The 17,157-nt window shown below is 41.8% G+C and overlaps 1 protein-coding gene across 9 annotated transcripts in view; it reads right to left on the bottom strand.

The window, feature by feature from the left end:
• ATP10B (ATPase phospholipid transporting 10B (putative)) overlaps positions 1-17,157 on the bottom strand; it is a 458,548-nt gene that overhangs the window by 236,252 nt on the left and 205,139 nt on the right. For 6 of the 9 annotated variants that reach the window (XR_003853353.1, XM_029583376.1, XM_029583380.1 and 3 more), the window contains one exon: positions 7,874-7,950. The exons of 2 other annotated variants lie outside the window; for them this stretch is intronic. The gene's annotated coding sequence lies outside the window, so the exon portion shown is untranslated. Of the gene's footprint in view, positions 1-7,873; positions 8,008-17,157 lie in introns of all 9 variants that reach the window. One more of the 9 variants, XM_029583377.1, reaches the window with a different exon arrangement.

The raw sequence follows: 17,157 nt of genomic DNA, 5'->3' as shown, positions 1-17,157 counted from the left end.
ATGGAATCTCCAACTCCTTTGAGATCTTGGGGGAAAGACCCACGCTTTACCCACTCTCCAGTCACCATCCCACTGAATCACTGAGCATGCTCCAGGGGACTTTATACTCCAATGAAGTCTTCCTCCCAAAAAGGTGAGGTTATGGCTATGGGAGAAATCAAAATTGTCAAAAATCCATCCTAATGCCCATTGGTGGAAAAATACCTGGGGATAATATTAGTGACTAGCAAAACCCTTTCACAAATACATTTGCCAATAAAGTTTGGCAAGAAAGATAACAAAAAAGGGAACAGATGTACCAAAGAGAGTCCTTGGGTGGAGATCTGGGAGAGGGAGAGACCAAGCTCCACCCCCAGTAGCCATCGCTGCAGGTCTGAAAAAGCCATGGTGGTGGAGGGGAAAAGAGGGATCGGAGGAGGAGCGAGTGAGAGGTTTCCATGCAGAGGAGGTGAGACTCTTTTAATGGAAAAGAACCTCTAGAACAGGGGTGGGCAAATCCGGTCCTCGAGGGCTGCAAACCAGTCGGGTTTTCAGGATACCCCTAATGAATATGCATGAAATAGATTTGCATACAACTGAGGCAGTGTGTATGCAGGTCTCTCTCATGCATATTCATTAAGGATATCCTGAAAACCCGACTAGTTTGCAGCCCTCAAGGACCGGAATTGCCCACCCCTGCTCTAGAACAAAGGGTCATGGGATGAAGCTGAAAGGGGGTAGACTCAGGAGTAATCATAGGAAATATTTCTTTACAGAGAGGGTGGTGGATGGCTGGAAGTGCTTCCCAGTGGAGGTGGCAGAAAGAAAAACAGTATCTGAATTCAGGAAAGCATGGGTTAAATACAGGGAATCTCTAAAGAAGTAGTGGGAATTAAAATGCTAAATTAATTGGATGGATGGGCAGACTAGATGTGCCATGAAGTCTTTTACTGCTGTCATGTTTCTTTCTGAGAGCACATCAAAGGATACTGGAATTCATGGAATTTCATTTGGTGCTCAACCTGACATAAGGGACTTGAAAGTCAGAGACCCAGAGGAAGAGGTGAAAGCCAGAGGCCTTGAATGTGACCAGGGAGGCTGAATCCCAAAGGACTCTGAGAAGTGACTGGAAGGCCACCACTTCATATCCATCCCTCCAAGATGTTTCCAGTGAAGTGATGCGACTTAGGTGCACAATTGGCTTTGAACTCTGCCCGTCCCATGCCCCACATGAATGGTAAGCAGCAGTATGTTTGCAAAAAAATTCTAAGTCTCGGGAATTGCTGACACTGTATAAATAATAATTAGCTAATTTTCCAGGCAGCCAGTCTCCTAATTAGCTCTACTATCAGCACCTTAACAAGATGAAGTACAGTGAAATGCAAGTCATGCAGCACCTGATGCTTAACAAAAACATGTAGGAGGGAGATGGGGGAAGGGGCGGGGCAACGTTGCATACTGAATCGCCAGATGTCTGAACTGAAGTACACTTTAACTCATCCATAACCAAAATAAAGCACATCCCTTCCAAAGCTGCTCAGTAGGGCATTCAATGGTAACATTTAATAGATTTAGGTGCCTTTTTTGCCAATCATAGTCCATCTCAGTCAGCCGTATCTGGGTAAGTAGAGTTTCAGCCACCTGAATGTTTATACTTTTGGTCATATTAAAACAGTGGCATTCTGGGAGATGTGTATATTATTTTAATAGTTTCACAAGCATGTCTGTAGATTATACATATATATTTATTTTTGCTAGAATATGCACAGCCTCAGGCCATCATTTGAAACAAATATGAGTATACACCTGCTTTTATCCATAATATAACTCAATATGCTGCTGTCTTGTGTTTGACAACTGGCAAGATTCATTTATTTAATTTATTTAGACTTAGCTCACACCTCTTCATTGGTAGCTTAAGGTGATTTACATTGCGTGCCACATGTATGAATATCTCCCAGTTGGCAAATAGTTGTGTGTGTGCACTAGGTGCAAAGAGCTCCTCAAAGAACGAGTCTGATCTCTGAAAGCTAGAGTTGTAGTCCTGGAGAAGCTAAGGGTGAAAGAGAGGTATATAGAGGAGACTTTCAGGGACATAGTAGAGCAGTCCCACCTCCACTCAGGCAGCCCTTGTGCTACCTTGAAGGAGAAAGGTCAAGTGGAAGGAGAGCATTACGTTTGTGAGGCAGGAAGCAATCTTGTAGTTAGGACCTGCCCTCAACGTGATGTAGTATCCTCTCATATCAAGGATATTTCTCCAGTGGCATATGCCCAGGAAGGTCCAAGAAAACAAAGAGGTAGGTGATCTATAATAGCAGTCAGGTAAACACAAAGGGATAGATGCCTTGTTCTTTTTCAATAATTTTTATCAAAGCAGAGACGTATTCATAAAAATGCCCGACTCAGGCCGAGTTTCGCAGCTCAACAGCTGTTGCCTCAGGGGCTCAAACACTCCAAAGTCATGAATAAAATACGATAGTGTAGAATCATCCAGTGAACATTAATTGTATATCAGCAATGCAAAAACAACTTGCGAATCAGCGTTCAGGATGCCGTCTCTACTCGCAGTAGTCTCTACTACGAGAGACATCCTTGATATATACAGCTCCCCACCTCTGATGTTTTACCCTTTCTCATGGCAACACATTAAGAATTACTGTAGGAACGTATTTCGGTAATACGTTGTATAGTTTCATGTTCTTGCTTTGCTCGTATCTGGATCCCCTGTATAATAATTTTTCTCTTTAAGATATAATTGCTAATATAGCTATCTAAGAAACCCCATTTGATACTCCCTGTTCTTATATACATATATATCTCTTGTATTTTTTGCATATATCTCTTGATTTACATATATATTTTTTGCATATATCTCCTAATTTACATATATATCTCTTGTATATTGTTTTTCACATCTTGCTATTGTTCTTTGTAAGGGCTATGCCCACAAGTTATCAGTTGTATGTAAACCGATACGATGTGCAAACGGCTATCGGTATATAAGAATCTCCAAATAAATAAATAAATAAAAATCATAGATAATTCGTTGAAATCTTCTGCTCAGTGTACAGCAGCCCCAGCCAAGATAGTAAATAGAATGCCAGGGATTATTAGGAAAGGAATGAAGAATAAAACAGAGAATATTATAATGCCTCTGTATCGCTCCATGGTGCAACTTCATCTTAAGTATTGTGTGCAGTTCTGGTCACTACATCTCAAAAAAGATAGAGCAGAATTAGAAAAGGTACAGAGAAGAGCGACCAAAATGATAAAGGGGATGGAACAATTTTCCTATAAAGAAAGGCTAAAGAGGTTAGGTCTCTTCAGCTTGGAGATGAGATGGGTGAGGGGAGATATAATAGAGGTCTATAAAATAATGAGTGGAATGGAACGAGTAAATGCTAAGTTGTTTAAAAGACCAGGGGACACAAAATGAAGTTACTAGGTAATATGTTTAAAACTAATAATAGAACATTTTTTACTCAACATATAATTAAGCTCTGGAATTCATTGCCAGAGACTCTAGAGAAAGCTATTAATGTAGTTGCGTTTAAAACAGGTTTGGACAAGTTATGGGTCGAAAAGCCATTAACCATTATTAAGATAGAGTTGCAGAAATCCATTGCTTATTCTTGGGATAAACATCTTGGAATCTATCTACCCCTTGGGATCCTGCCTGGTACTTGACCTGGATTGGTCAGTATTGGAAACAGGATACCGGGCTTAATAGACCTTTGGTCTGATCCATTATGGCAAGTCTTATGTTCTTATGACCATTTGGTCCTTTTCTGCCATCATTATTATATTACTACAGGAATGTGAGTGAGAGGTAAAGGGAATGAGTGACTGAGAGGGAATAGAAAGGGTACGAATGGCTAGAAGTAAAGTGAAGGGGATGAGTCTAAAGAGAAATAAGGGGAGAGGTGTGTGAGTGAGAAGAGAAACTGTGCTAATTATGAAGGTCTACTATGCATAAGCTCTTCTATTGTATGTGCTCGTAGGTCCTGCTGTTCTATATTTCTGCTTTTCTATTGATGCGTTTTATATACTCTGGTCCAGTTTAGTTTTTGCCTGCATACATCTAGTTATACTTTATGGCAAGGGTTCTAACTCTGGTCCTAATGAACCACAAATAGGCCTGTTTTTTCAGGATATCCACAATAAATATGCAAGAAGTAGATTTGCATGCACTGCCTCCCTTGTATGCAAATCTATCTCATGCATATTCATTGTGGATATCCTGAAGACCAGGTCTGTTTATGGCTTTTGAGAGTCAGAGTTGGCCACTCCTGTTTTATGGTCTCTTTATTCTGTATTGTTGAGGATCTGTCTATGTTCTGCATGTATAACTGAGGTGTGGTATTCTGCTGGCATGTAGTTTCTGTGTAGGGATCTATAGCAGCTTAGCTTGTTCTGTTTTTGTAATAGGAAGTATGTTGTTATTTTAGGGCCTGGTGTAATATTTGCAGTGTTGCCTTTTCATAGATAGGGTTCTTAGTGTTTGAGTGCTGGCACTTAGTGCTGTTTTGGCATTGGTGGGTTACTATATTGTAATTCAGTTTACCCATGGCTTTCAGAAGTTTATGTTTGAATATCCTTTTTAATGGAAAATCTCCCTTTCTGGACCATAGAAGAATTTAGTAAGAAAATTTAAAATAAATGCAGAAGATTTAATTGTGTGTGGGGAAGATGGCGCAAGGCCATAAGGTTCGTCTTGGGCACCTCATAGCTTTGCACTGGCCTGCATCAGGCCTGCACTGCACTGGCCTCGCATCAGGCATCAGGCCTGCACTGCACTGGCCTCGCATCAGGCAACAGATTTCCTTGAGCGGCTCCTGAATTATCCCCTTCTCTCTCACCCTCGCCATCTATTTGCCCCTTTCCCCATGCTCCCTCCAGATTATTCTCCACCTCTCCAGGCATTCTCAGCCCCTTCTGATGTACAGTACATCTTTCCTTATTCCCACTCTTCGACAGTCCCATCTATGACTAATATTTCACAAACTTTACATAACAAAAACAGAACTATTTTTATTAATATATAGAAACATAGAAACATAGAAACATAGAAATGACGGCAGAAGAAGACCAAATGGCCCATCTAGTCTGCCCAGCAAGCTTCACACATATTTTCTCTCATACTTATCTGTTTCTCTTAGCTCTTGGTTCTATTTCCCTTCCACCCCCACCTTTAATGTAGAGAGCAGTGATGGAGCTGCATCCAAGTGAAATATCTAGCTTGATTTGTTAGGGGTAGTAGCCGCCGCAATAAGCAAGCTGCACCCATGCTTATTTGTTTTACCCAGACTATGTTATTAGCCCTTATTGGTTGTTTTTCTTCTCCCCTGCCGTTGAAGCAGGGAGCTATGCTGGATGTGTGTGACGTATAAGTCTTCTCCCATGCCGTTGAAGCAGAGAGCCATGCTGGATGTGCATCGAAAGTGAAGTATCAGGCACATTTGGTTTGGGGTAGTAACCGCCGTAACAAGCCAGCTACTCCCCGCTTTGTGAGTGCGAACCCTCTTTTCTTCTCCCCTGCCGTTGAAGCAGAGAGCTCTGCTGGATGTGTGAAGTATCAGTTTTTCTTCTCCCCTGCCGTTGAATCAGAGAACTTTGCTGTATATGCATTGAAAGTGAAGTATCAGGCTTATTTGATTTGGGGTAGTAACCGCCGTAACAAGCCAGCTACTCCCCTCTTTGTGAGTGTGAATCCTTTTTTCCACATTTCCTCTTGCTGTTGAAGCTTAGAGCGATGTTGGAGTCACCGTAAGCCTGTGTATGTTTATTTAATAAGGGTATTGACTCCAGGCAGTAGCCATCATTCTGGCGAGTCACCCGCTCTTCATTGGCAGCCTCTTGACTTTATGGATCCACAGTGTTTATCCCACGCCCCTTTGAAGTCCTTCACAGTTCTGGTCTTCACCACATCCTCCGGAAGGGCATTCCAGGCATCCACCACCCTCTCCGTGAAGAAATACTTCCTGACATTGGTTCTGAATCTTCCTCCCTGGAGCTTCAAATCGTGACCCCTGGTTCTGCTGATTTTTTTCCTTCGGAAAAGGTTTGTCTTTTGATCATTAACACCTTTCAAGTATCTGAAAGTCTGTATCATATCACCTCTGCTCCTCCTTTCCTCCAGGGTGTACATATTTAGATTCTTCAATCTCTCCTCGTACGTCATCTGATGAAGATCCTCCACCTTCCTGGTCGCCCTTCTCTGTACCGCCTCCATCTTGTCTTTGTCTTTTTGAAGATACGGTCTCCAGAACTGAACACAGTACTCCAGGTGAGGCCTCACCAAGGACCTGTACAAGGGAATAATCACTTCCCTTTTCTTACTCGATATTCCTCTCTCTATACAGCCCAGCATTCTTCTGGCTTTAGCTATTGCCTTGTCGCATTGTTTCGCCGACTTCAGATCATTAGACACCATCACCCCAAGGTCCCTCTCCTGCTCCGTGCACATCAGCCTTTCCCCCCCCCATCGAATACAGTTCATTCGGATTTCCACTCCCCATATGCATGACTTTGCACTTCTTGGCATTGAATCTCAGCTGCCATATCTTCGACCACTCTTCCAGTTTCCTTAGATCCCGTCTCATTCTCTCCACTCCTTCCGGCGTGTCCACTCTGTTGCAGATCTTAGTGTCATCCGCAAAAAGACAAACCTTACCTTCTATCCCGTCCGCAATGTCGCTCACAAAGATATTGAACAGGACCGGTCCCAACACCGATCCTTGCGGTACACCACTTAAAACCGCTCTCTCTTCAGAGAAGGTTCCATTTACCATCACACATTGTCTTCTGTCCGTCAACCAATTTGCAATCCAGGTCACCACCTCGGCACTCACTCCCAAGCTTCTCGTTTTATTCACCAGTCTCCTGTGCGGAACCGTATCAAAAGCTTTGCTGAAATCCAAGTATATGATATCGAGTGCTCTTCCTCTATCCAATTCCTTGGTTACCCAGTCAAAAAAGTCAATCAGATTTGTCTGACAGGATCTTCCTCTGGTGAATCCATGCTGCCTCTGGTCCATCAATTCTCCAGACTGTAGATAGTTCACTATTCTCTCTTTCAACAGTGACTCCATTACTTTTCCCACCACTGAAGTGAGGCTAACTGGTCTGTAGTTACCAGCCTCCTCTCTGTTCCCACTCTTGTGAAGAGGGACCACCACCGCTCTTCTCCAATCACTCGGCACCACTCCCGTTTCTAGGGATCTATTGAACAGGTCGCACAGCGGTCCCGCCAGCACATCTCTGAATTCAGCAGTACAGTACAAAGGCAACATAAATGCACATTTGCAAAACTGACATATTCCATATACCTTTGTTGACTGGGCATTTTATTTTTTCTAATTGCGTTAGTTCTGGTCTTTCTTTTCTGCTTTCCTGGTCTCCATTTTCCTTTTCCAGTGTCTCCTTTCCATTTTTTTGTTATTTCTCTCTCTCCTCCTGTTTCTTTCATTTCCCTCCCTTCATTTGTCTTTGACATTGATCTTTTATTTCATCTCACTTCTCTGCCTGTTTGTTCACTTGCAGCTAGATATTACCTCTTCTCCTTCTCCAGTTATTGTTGCCTCAGCTTTTCACATCCCTAACTCTCTCTTTCACTGCTTCCTCATAGCTCTAAACCTCCTGCCTATTGATATCCAGATATCTGGCCCCTTTGTCCTTACTCCCAATCGCTGCCTCCTTTCTGGCTCTCTCATCCCACATCATCCCCAAGCTGACTCTCTGTTTCCAACCATACCCCTTCAATCTCCCATCCCTATATCTCTTTACATCTCTCCATCTCTCCACATATTTTATTGCCTTGAAACCCCCTTCACCCCTCCCTATCCTATCTCTCTACAGTGCATTTGTTCTGGAAAAACAAAGTGTTGGTACTCACATGCAGGTCCCTTCTTAGGGATGGGATTGGAGGCGGCAAACACACAGGTCCCCTCTCCCAGCAACTGGCTGCAGAGCCTATGAAATGGCAGTGTTGCACATATTACACCAGAGCCTAGAACACCAATACACCTCCTATTGAGAAAACAGAACAATACAGAAAGAAAAGGCTTTTTTTTTTCTACCTTTGTTGTCTGGACATTTTGGACGCTAACATAATAACCCCCTCTCACAGAGACGATTGGGGGCTCAGTGGCCCCAACATAAGATCTCTTTCCCCTCCACCTGGGAGATGGGTACAGACACCGGCTGGGAGCTGGATGCAGGTACTGGCTGAGAGATGGGGGGTGAGAGTGTCCACCAAGGAAGCAGCAATGATGGGGTGTCCATTCTAGGAGATGCACATAACCACCACCTGAATGTTAGGAAGCCCCATCAGGCACTTTCAGAGGAGCAAATAATACACATAACTGAGTACATTTTCAAAGAAGTTACTGTGAAAAATTAGCCTATATGTGCATAAGTAGCTTGGATATGTGTGTATGCTTTTTTATAAACATCAAAATTATACATGTATTTTCAGTTTTGTGTGCAAGTTCTGGGGAGGAGGGGGGGGGGGGGGGAGGGTGGCCATAAGGTCTGTGCGAAAGTTGCTACTTTAGAAGAGATTTAGGATAATATATTAGGAAACTTATTCGTGCAATGCTACACCAGCTAATTAACAAGCGTAACTGATGTCAGACTCCTCTGTTGTCTTATTTTGGGTGGGAGGTCTGGATGAACTGGGGGGAGTTCAGGGTGAAGTACTAGGACAGTCTCAGTGAACTGGAGACAGACTGGGTGAACTGGCGGAGGTATCGCCAAACTGGTGATTTCAAGTATGCATGCATATTTTAAAATATACCTATTTCTGCATATAAAGCAGGGTTTTACGCATGGGTTTGTTTTTTTTGCACGTAAACTATGAAGTGAATTTTCAAAAGATGTGCGTGCATAAAATAGAATGTACGCAAGTATTCACTATTTTAAAAAGCGCAACACATGCACATATATCAGGGACCATGAATAAACTTGTGCATGTAAACAAGGAGCGGGTAGGCGCATTCCGGGGAAGGGCCAACACTTATCCCCATAAGTTACTATTTTATAACCTCCCAACATGACACATGTAAGTCTCTGACTTGTGCATATTTACTCCTGCTCGATATCTGGTATAAGTGATCATCTCAAAAGTGAAAAAATGACTGCCGGGGGGGGGGGGGGGGGGGGGGGGCTGAGTGAAATGGGAAGACTTCAGGCAGAAGGACTGGGCGAACTGGTAGACTCATTGCTGCTCACAAGACATAAAATCCCCTGAGTTATGCGTATAAAGCCAGCCTACGGGAGGTAATTGCGTCTAGGTAATGTGAGTAAAATCTATTCATGAATCCTGTCATACCCGTGTACTTGTACTTCAAATTTCATCATTTGTGCACTCTTATCCAGCTAAGTAGTGCTTTTTTAAAATCCTTAGACAAACAAATCTGAACTTACCTGGATAAATATTGCTTTTGTTTCAGACTTATCCAGCTATCTTACATACCTAGTTAAGTCGGAAAAGAGCTAATGAAACAGACAAGTAGCACTTTTCAGGCTTATCTGTCTAAGTGCTTCTACTTAGCTGCATAAATTGGAACTTATCTGGATAAATACCACTGCTTTTCTGGATAAGTCTGAACCTGCACACAAATGATATGCATGGGTTATAAAATACAGTAGTCAACTACCGTGCAAACACTTTTGAAAGTTATCCTCCCTATGCGCATATGTTTATAAAATAGGCAGAGAAAGGATGCGCTTTCAATACCTTGATTGCAAATATTCAAGCAATGTATTGAAAACGCCTCCTCTCTCTACCTATTTTATAAACATATCTGCATAGGGAGGATAACCTCGCTGTATTTTACAAACTGTGCAGCAACCCCTGACACAATTTATAAAATACTAGGATAAATTTCTGGACATCTACATATGCGCACAAATCTAGTTACGCAAATAGCTTTGAAAGTTATCCTTTTCAAACATAAATAAATGAAGCATGATTTTTACAAAAAAAAAAGAAACATTTTAAAATAAAAGCATTGTTTTCTTTTGGCTTTTTCTGCCCTCCATTGGTGCTTTCACTTTCAGCACAAATGACAGGCAATTATCTGCTGCGAGAACCCCCAGTGGTGGGGAGCCATTGCTATAATAACGGCCATAAGCAAACGCAATTGGCATGTGGAGAAAATCTCGTCTTAGGTGGCTCAGGACTTATTGTTAGTTTCTACATTCACACAGCAGGGACAGGTGTTACTGGCTAAAGGAACATTCATTCCCAAATGGCCAATAATGTGTTGCCTTCACACTCTGCAATTCTGTTGACTGCGAGATTTCATGTTATTTAAAGCACAAAAACAAATAAAAGCCCAAACTAGTCCATATCTGATAAAACTTCTCTTAATCAGCGAGCGCAAAACTAGTTCCAAAATTCAGCCGTGACATAAAACAATTAAGTTATCTAAGAACATGCCATACTGGGTCAGACCAAGGGTCCATCAAGCCCAGCATCCTGTGGCCAGCAGTGGCCAGTCCAAGTCACAAGTACCCAAACATTAGATAAATCACAAGCTACTATTGCTTATTAATTACCATAATAGCAGTTTATGGATTTTTCCTCTAGAAACTTATCTAAACCTTTTTTAAACCCAGTTACACTAACTACTATAACCGTATCCTCTGGCAATGAATTCCAGAGCTTAACTATGTGCCGAGTAAAATAGAATTTTCAATTTGTTTTCAATGAGCTACTTGCTAACTTCATGGAGTGCCCCCCAGTCCTTCTATTATCTGAGAGCGCAAATAACTGATTTACATTAACCTGAACAAGTCCTTTCATGATTTTGTAGACCTCTATCATATCCCCCCCTCAGTTGTCTCTTCTTCAAACTGAACAGCCCTAACTTCTTTAGCCTTTCCTCATAGGGCAGCCATTCCATGCCACTTATTATTTTGGTTGCCCTTCTCTGCAGTTTCTCCAGTACAACTATATCTTTTCTGAGATGCGGTGACCAGAACTGCACACAGTATTCAAAATGCGGTCTCACCATGGAGCAATACCGATGCATTATGACATCCATTGTTTTATTTGCCATTCCCTTAATAATTCTTAATGTTCTGCTTGCTTTTTTTGACCACCACAGCACACTGAGCCGATGATTTCAATGTATTATCCACTATGACACCTAGAACTCTTTCCTGGGTGGTAACTTCTAAGACAGAACCTTAAATTGTGTAGTTACAGCAAGGGTAATTTTTCCCTATATACATCGCTTTGCACTTGCCCATGTTAAATTTCATCTGCCATTTGGAAGCCCAATCTTCCAGTCTCGCAAGGTCCTCTTGCAATGTATCACAGTTCGCTTGAGATTTAACTACTCTGAATAATTTTGTGTCATCCGCAAATTTGATCACCTCACTCAGCGTACCTATTTCCAGATCATTTATACATATATTAAAAAGCACCGGTCCAAGTATAGATCCCTGAGGCACTCCACTGTTTACCTTTTTTCACTGTGAAAACTGAACATTTAATCCTGTTTCCTGTCTTTTAACCAGCTTGCAGTCCACAAAAGGACATCTCCTCCTATCTCATGACTATTTCGTTTTCTTAGAAGCCTCTCATGCAGGTCTTTGTCGAACACCTTCTGAAAATCCAAATATACCACATCTACCGGTTCACCTTGGTCCACATGTTTATTCACCCCTTCAAAAAAATGTAGAAGATATGAGAGGCAAGGCTTCCCTTGGGTAAATCCATGCTGGCCGTGTCCCATTAAACCATGAGAGTCAGCACTCTCATGTGCTGGGCAGAGGATGATCTGCAATCATCTGTCCCTGAAGACTTTCATTCTTATAAAAAAAAACTCTTAACAACTTTAGAAAGGTCCACACAAAAATAAAATGAAAAACAACCCCCAAAAATACCATGCATGCGGCACTTAAGACCGGCCATTGTTTCAGAAATACTTCTTGCATCCGAGACATGTTCTTGATTTCCATTTTATTCTTTCACATTTTTATGTGGCCTTTGCTAAACTTTTACATAATTGTTTTTAAGTAATGAAAGGCTTCAGAAAGAAAAGATTACAGGCACAAAGCACTGTTCTGAATGCTCAAGCCAGCTAGAGCGGATCCCCTCTTAGATAACTTGTTTTATGGCACTGACTTTCTATTCACAGTAACATGCAATGCATTGCTGCTGATACACAATCAGTGGCACATGGGCAGGGTATAGCTTTCCAGCACCTTTTCTGAGCTCTTCTAGGCTTGAATTAACAACTAGGTTATCAACCTCACAGCCAAATAATGTACTCTCAAACACACCAATGGAAACTCCGTAATATACAGTAGTAATTTCTTTCCTCTGCTTAGTAATGTGCTAAAATTCAGATCTGAGGTTGTGGAGTCGTTCCATTTAGGGAGGATTCTGACTTAAACGCATTCAGGCATAATCCCACAGATAGCAGCTTCACCCCCATTTGGCTCCTCAGCCGAGCACATATATCAAATGTCTGAACTTGTGCTTCCTCTTGTACCAAGCAACACCACATTATCAGTAGGGTAAAACTAAGTTGACTCATGACAGTACATGCGTGTACATGGATTCATGTGTGATGAGTCACTAGTCAGCAATGTTATGATCTGAATTGTTCATTTATCAGGGAATGGCTGCTTTACTTCTGAGCGGTAAAATTATAGGTGAGATATGAACAGGCACGTCTACCAAATGGCGAATGCAAACTTATTAAACATGGGCAATCCCCATTGAGGATTTATACATTACTGTTCTTCCCAGCAAAGTACATTTCGCCTTTTTCCTGCTGTAAAGGCTTTCCATTACTTGGGACAGGCTGCCCTGGAGCCGGAGAAGCATAAACAGGTCTAGTGTGCAGAACAACTACAGTATGCAAATTACTGTTAACACACTATACGCAAAAAGAATAATTTTGTAAGGGTTTAGAGAGGATGCGCATTAAATAAAGTTAAGGAATAAAACTATTCATACACTGATTCATTAGCATATTGGACTCAGTCATATTCATACTGTATATGGTAGATAGTGATAGGAGTGCAAGTAATTCATTATCTCATGGGACGCTCACAAAATGTTGACACCCTGTTAATCAAAACTAGTGCTCATGCGTTATCATCACTGCACAACATACTCAGCATCTCTATTTAATAGGGCTGGTTTTAAGCACTTGAAATGAATCCAATTTCAACAATGATACCAAGAAAAGAGGGAACCCGGGAAATAATCAGATATTAAATTGAAATAATACATATGGACTCGCTGCAGGGTATGGGGTTATGCTGGATTATCTTTCAAACAGAACTGGCTCAGTTAATAATAATGAAGAAAGAGTATAAACCACACGCATACGGCAGAGCAGAGTGCTAAGGAATATATTCATGGAGGTTGATGCTCTATGAAACTTAGAGGTACAGAAAATCTTAGCGTGCAGAGTTAAGAGACAGCCAAATGTCTTCCAAGTTGGCCCAAATATTTATTTATTTTTTGTAGCATGAGAAAAAGTGCCAGGGGCCGAGATATTTCTAGATAATCAGCCAGAAGGAGGAAGGCAATTTTTAAAGCCATTTCCACAGGTAAATGATGGTTTTACACGCTTAAACTGGATGCCGGAACATTGCCCTCCCTCGATATGGCTAAACGTTGGTGCACAATTACCACATTTAGAGGAGGAATTCCCGGGGATGTGTTATGGTGGGGGAATGGAAAAGTGTGCACAAGGATGGCATTTTCAAATCTATGCAAATATCCAATGGGAACTTTGTGCTCATGGTAAGTTTTGCTTTGAAAACTGGAGCAAAGTCCATGGGTAAACAGTACCCACAAATTTTTTTTTGACAATGCAGCAAGTTTGAAAATGGCCCCTTTCTGCCAATGCATTCGCTCTGGTACCCCACCATGTTACAAGTTCTTAGGGAAAGAGAGCGCCCTGTTCACTTCCTACTAATTCTCCCAGGCATACACATTTAGCGCTATTTTTTTTTTTTTGCCTGTTTTCCAGCTTTGTGGCTCTTCTCCCCAATCCTCGCCCTAATCTCCATCCCAGGTGGCACAGGGTGGATGGCACTGGGGGCTTGAGGAGTGGCTCCTTCAAGGTGATCCTCACCGCCTCCTGATAATTGCTGTCCTTTCCTCCCCGGGCCCCTGTAATATCTGCAGGCCTGCCTGATCCCCCTGCCCCAGGAACTGTAGGAACCCTCCCCACATTCAGGGCCCTAGGTACAAAGCATGAGTCTCTTGCAGAAAATCTTTAGCATGTCGGCCCTGCACTGTGTTATCGGCCACCCTGTCACTTTGGGGTGCATTATTTTATGTCCCATGTTTTCATGCTGTAGATCTCCTGTCCTTGACCAGTAAAGCTGATGAGCAGCATGGTATAAGACGAGAGTAGATAACTTCAGTCCACACATGCTGCAGGCAGTCAGATTTTCAGGATATCCAAATCCACAATGAATATGCATAAAAATGCATCTGTAGTGCATGCAAATGCATCTCATGAATATTCGGTTTGAGATCTTGAAAAATCCAACCAGCTTGCTGCACTTGTGAACTTGAGTTGCCTACCTTTAGTTGAAGACTTTGATGCTACACAAAAGGAAATATCATAAAATTCAAATTCCTTAGTGCACAGGACCCTATATAAGAGCAAGTATGAAACCAATTTATGAGATGGAAACAGCTCACCATCCCAACATTTGCATTAACAAGTGCATTTGGAATAGACCCATATCCTTGAAACCTTCTAGGCTGCTTGTTGAATGCCAGGTTCTTGTGACCTGGTTTGGCCTCTGTTGGAAACAGGATGCTGGGCTTGATGGAGCCTTGGTCTGACCCAGCATGGCAATTTCTTATGTTCTTAAAACAGAGGCAGCTGTGCAAGTACAGTGTGCTTAGGAGGCAGTATTGGAGCTGTTTTAGAACTAGCTGGAAATATATTTCAGAGTTTATTTTGTGAAACACCTTTTAGGACAGAAAAACTATAGTGCAGAGGCTGTAAGAAGCATTTATTGGAGCAACAGACCGATGATGCAGACATGATGGTGCGCACAAATTTCTGCATGAGTTATTTCAAGGGCAAATTTTAAAGCCAGTTATCCAGAGACGGGGAGGTGCACGTAGGAGACATCTAAGTTGGGGGAGGAACACTGCCTGCACACATCTGACTTTCAAAGAATATGCATGATTCAGCCCCCCCCCCCTCCCTCCCCGGCCACCCATAGCAGGGATACTGCAAAGTCACCGAAAAAAATGCTGTAAACCGTCTACAGCTCCAATTGGAAAGGTGATCTAGAATTCCAAAACGAAATTTATTTATTACGCTCTTATATACCGTCGTTCAGACTAGCCATCACAAAGGTTTAATTTAATTTAAAAAGAATTCAGGCACATTTAACCTATGTATTTACACTAATTGTTCCAGGGGAAACTACCCAGGCACTTTCTCTTTGAAAATTAATTAGCAAGTCACACAGTAAAAAGTGCGTGCCTACTTCACAAGGAGGCAGGTGAAACTTAGAAGACTAATGCGGTCGACAGCTTTGCATCATTCTTTTACCTTGGTCAAGTAAAATGTGTCACAACCTGCAAGGAATCCAGGAAGATAAAACCTTACTCTCTTCTAGTTCTATCCTAGGAAAGGTTGTGAATTCTGCCTCCCAGCTCCCCCAGAAGGACAGGACGACATGCATGCAAATTCCATACCTGCCACAAACACAGAACGCGAGCGACAGTATTTGGTATCGCAAAGAAATGCAATTCATGCAAATAAAACATGCCCACGGTTGCTTGATTGGTAGTTACCCTCTTTAGTGTTACGGCTTCATCAGTGTCGCTCTCTTTCTCTAAATTATTCTATTATGCTCGTTTTGCGATTGTAAAAAAACGCTGGTGGCATAGAAGGTATGAAAAGAAAAAAAACCCCCAAAACCTAACATTGCACATAATTTGGGGAGAAGGGAAGACAATGGACAGTGCCACTGTGAGTACAGTTTACATCAACTACTGGGACATAACCTATAGATCTCCACCAACCGTCATGACAATTTATTTTTGCTTTTTCTTTGCCTCCTTCCCCTCCAACTATAAACTGGGCCAAGGTAACAAGGTAATAGTAGCGCCTTCTCTTTACCCACCGAAAAGCACGTAATGTCCATCCAAACCGGAGGATGCACTAAGCTCTCCTGTGTGTGAGGTGTGGCTGTCGGGCCTGTAAAAAGATTATTATTATTATTATTTTTTAATTTAGTTGTTTTAAGCTGGAAAAAAGAAAATCTAATTGAAAATCCCAGAGAACAAATCCGTTCAAAATAAATGCGTGCAATCATTATCTCACTGCACAGCCTTTTCCACTCAAGCAATGAATACATGCATACATGGCAGCAGAATGAGAATTTTGCAACGTTCGCCTAAAAAGATGAGCCTCCTCAGTTGTGCTGTTTTCATAAACATGCGCTTCAGAACTAATTATAGCTGACTGCAGCGACTGATTGTTAACTGTGTAAGTCACTGGCTGGATCCTCTTAGCGGATTGCTAAGTGAGCCGTACATAGGCAGGAGGCAGCGATGACTCACGGTCGCTGGGTTCCTTTAATGGCTTTCCTTGTGCACTGGGAATCCCACATGCTCGGGGAATAGAAATGTTGTTCTTCTGAAATAATCCTACAGACTCCACTCTGTATCAATTGCTCTGCACGCCTGTTCTTTGCAGCCCCAGGGACTGGAGCCAAATCAAGCCACTTGCCAGCTCCTGTTCAGCATCATCGCCAGGGAGCATGCCTAGAAATTATATTTCCTTTCTTATCCACTTATATACAAATATATTTAACTGGTTAAAAATGAGATACTTTTTAAAGAAATTAATTTGTATATATAGGCAGATCAAGGGGAAACTATATATATATATATATTTATTTATATATGTTGAAAACATATGGAGAGTATCACAAAATCTTAACACCTCTCAGAGAGGTAGAGTTTTATTGTGTTAATGTGTCTGTGAAGCAGTTTGCATGTGTTTTGGTCTTCTTTGCTGCATTAATAGATAATAAATTATTTTGCATTAGTTTGGCATCTCATAACCTTATTAGCATAGATTTCAAGTTAAAACTATCACAGGGTAATTTGCATGCAGTAACTGGTTTGCACATGCTAACACGTACTCATTCTTGTGATAT

This window comes from Rhinatrema bivittatum, chromosome 18, assembly GCF_901001135.1.
Source record: "Rhinatrema bivittatum chromosome 18, aRhiBiv1.1, whole genome shotgun sequence".
Taxonomy (NCBI): Eukaryota; Metazoa; Chordata; class Amphibia; order Gymnophiona; family Rhinatrematidae; genus Rhinatrema; species Rhinatrema bivittatum.
The sequence above is the reverse complement of the archived record's forward strand: the minus strand, read 5'-3'. Positions and strand labels throughout refer to the sequence as shown.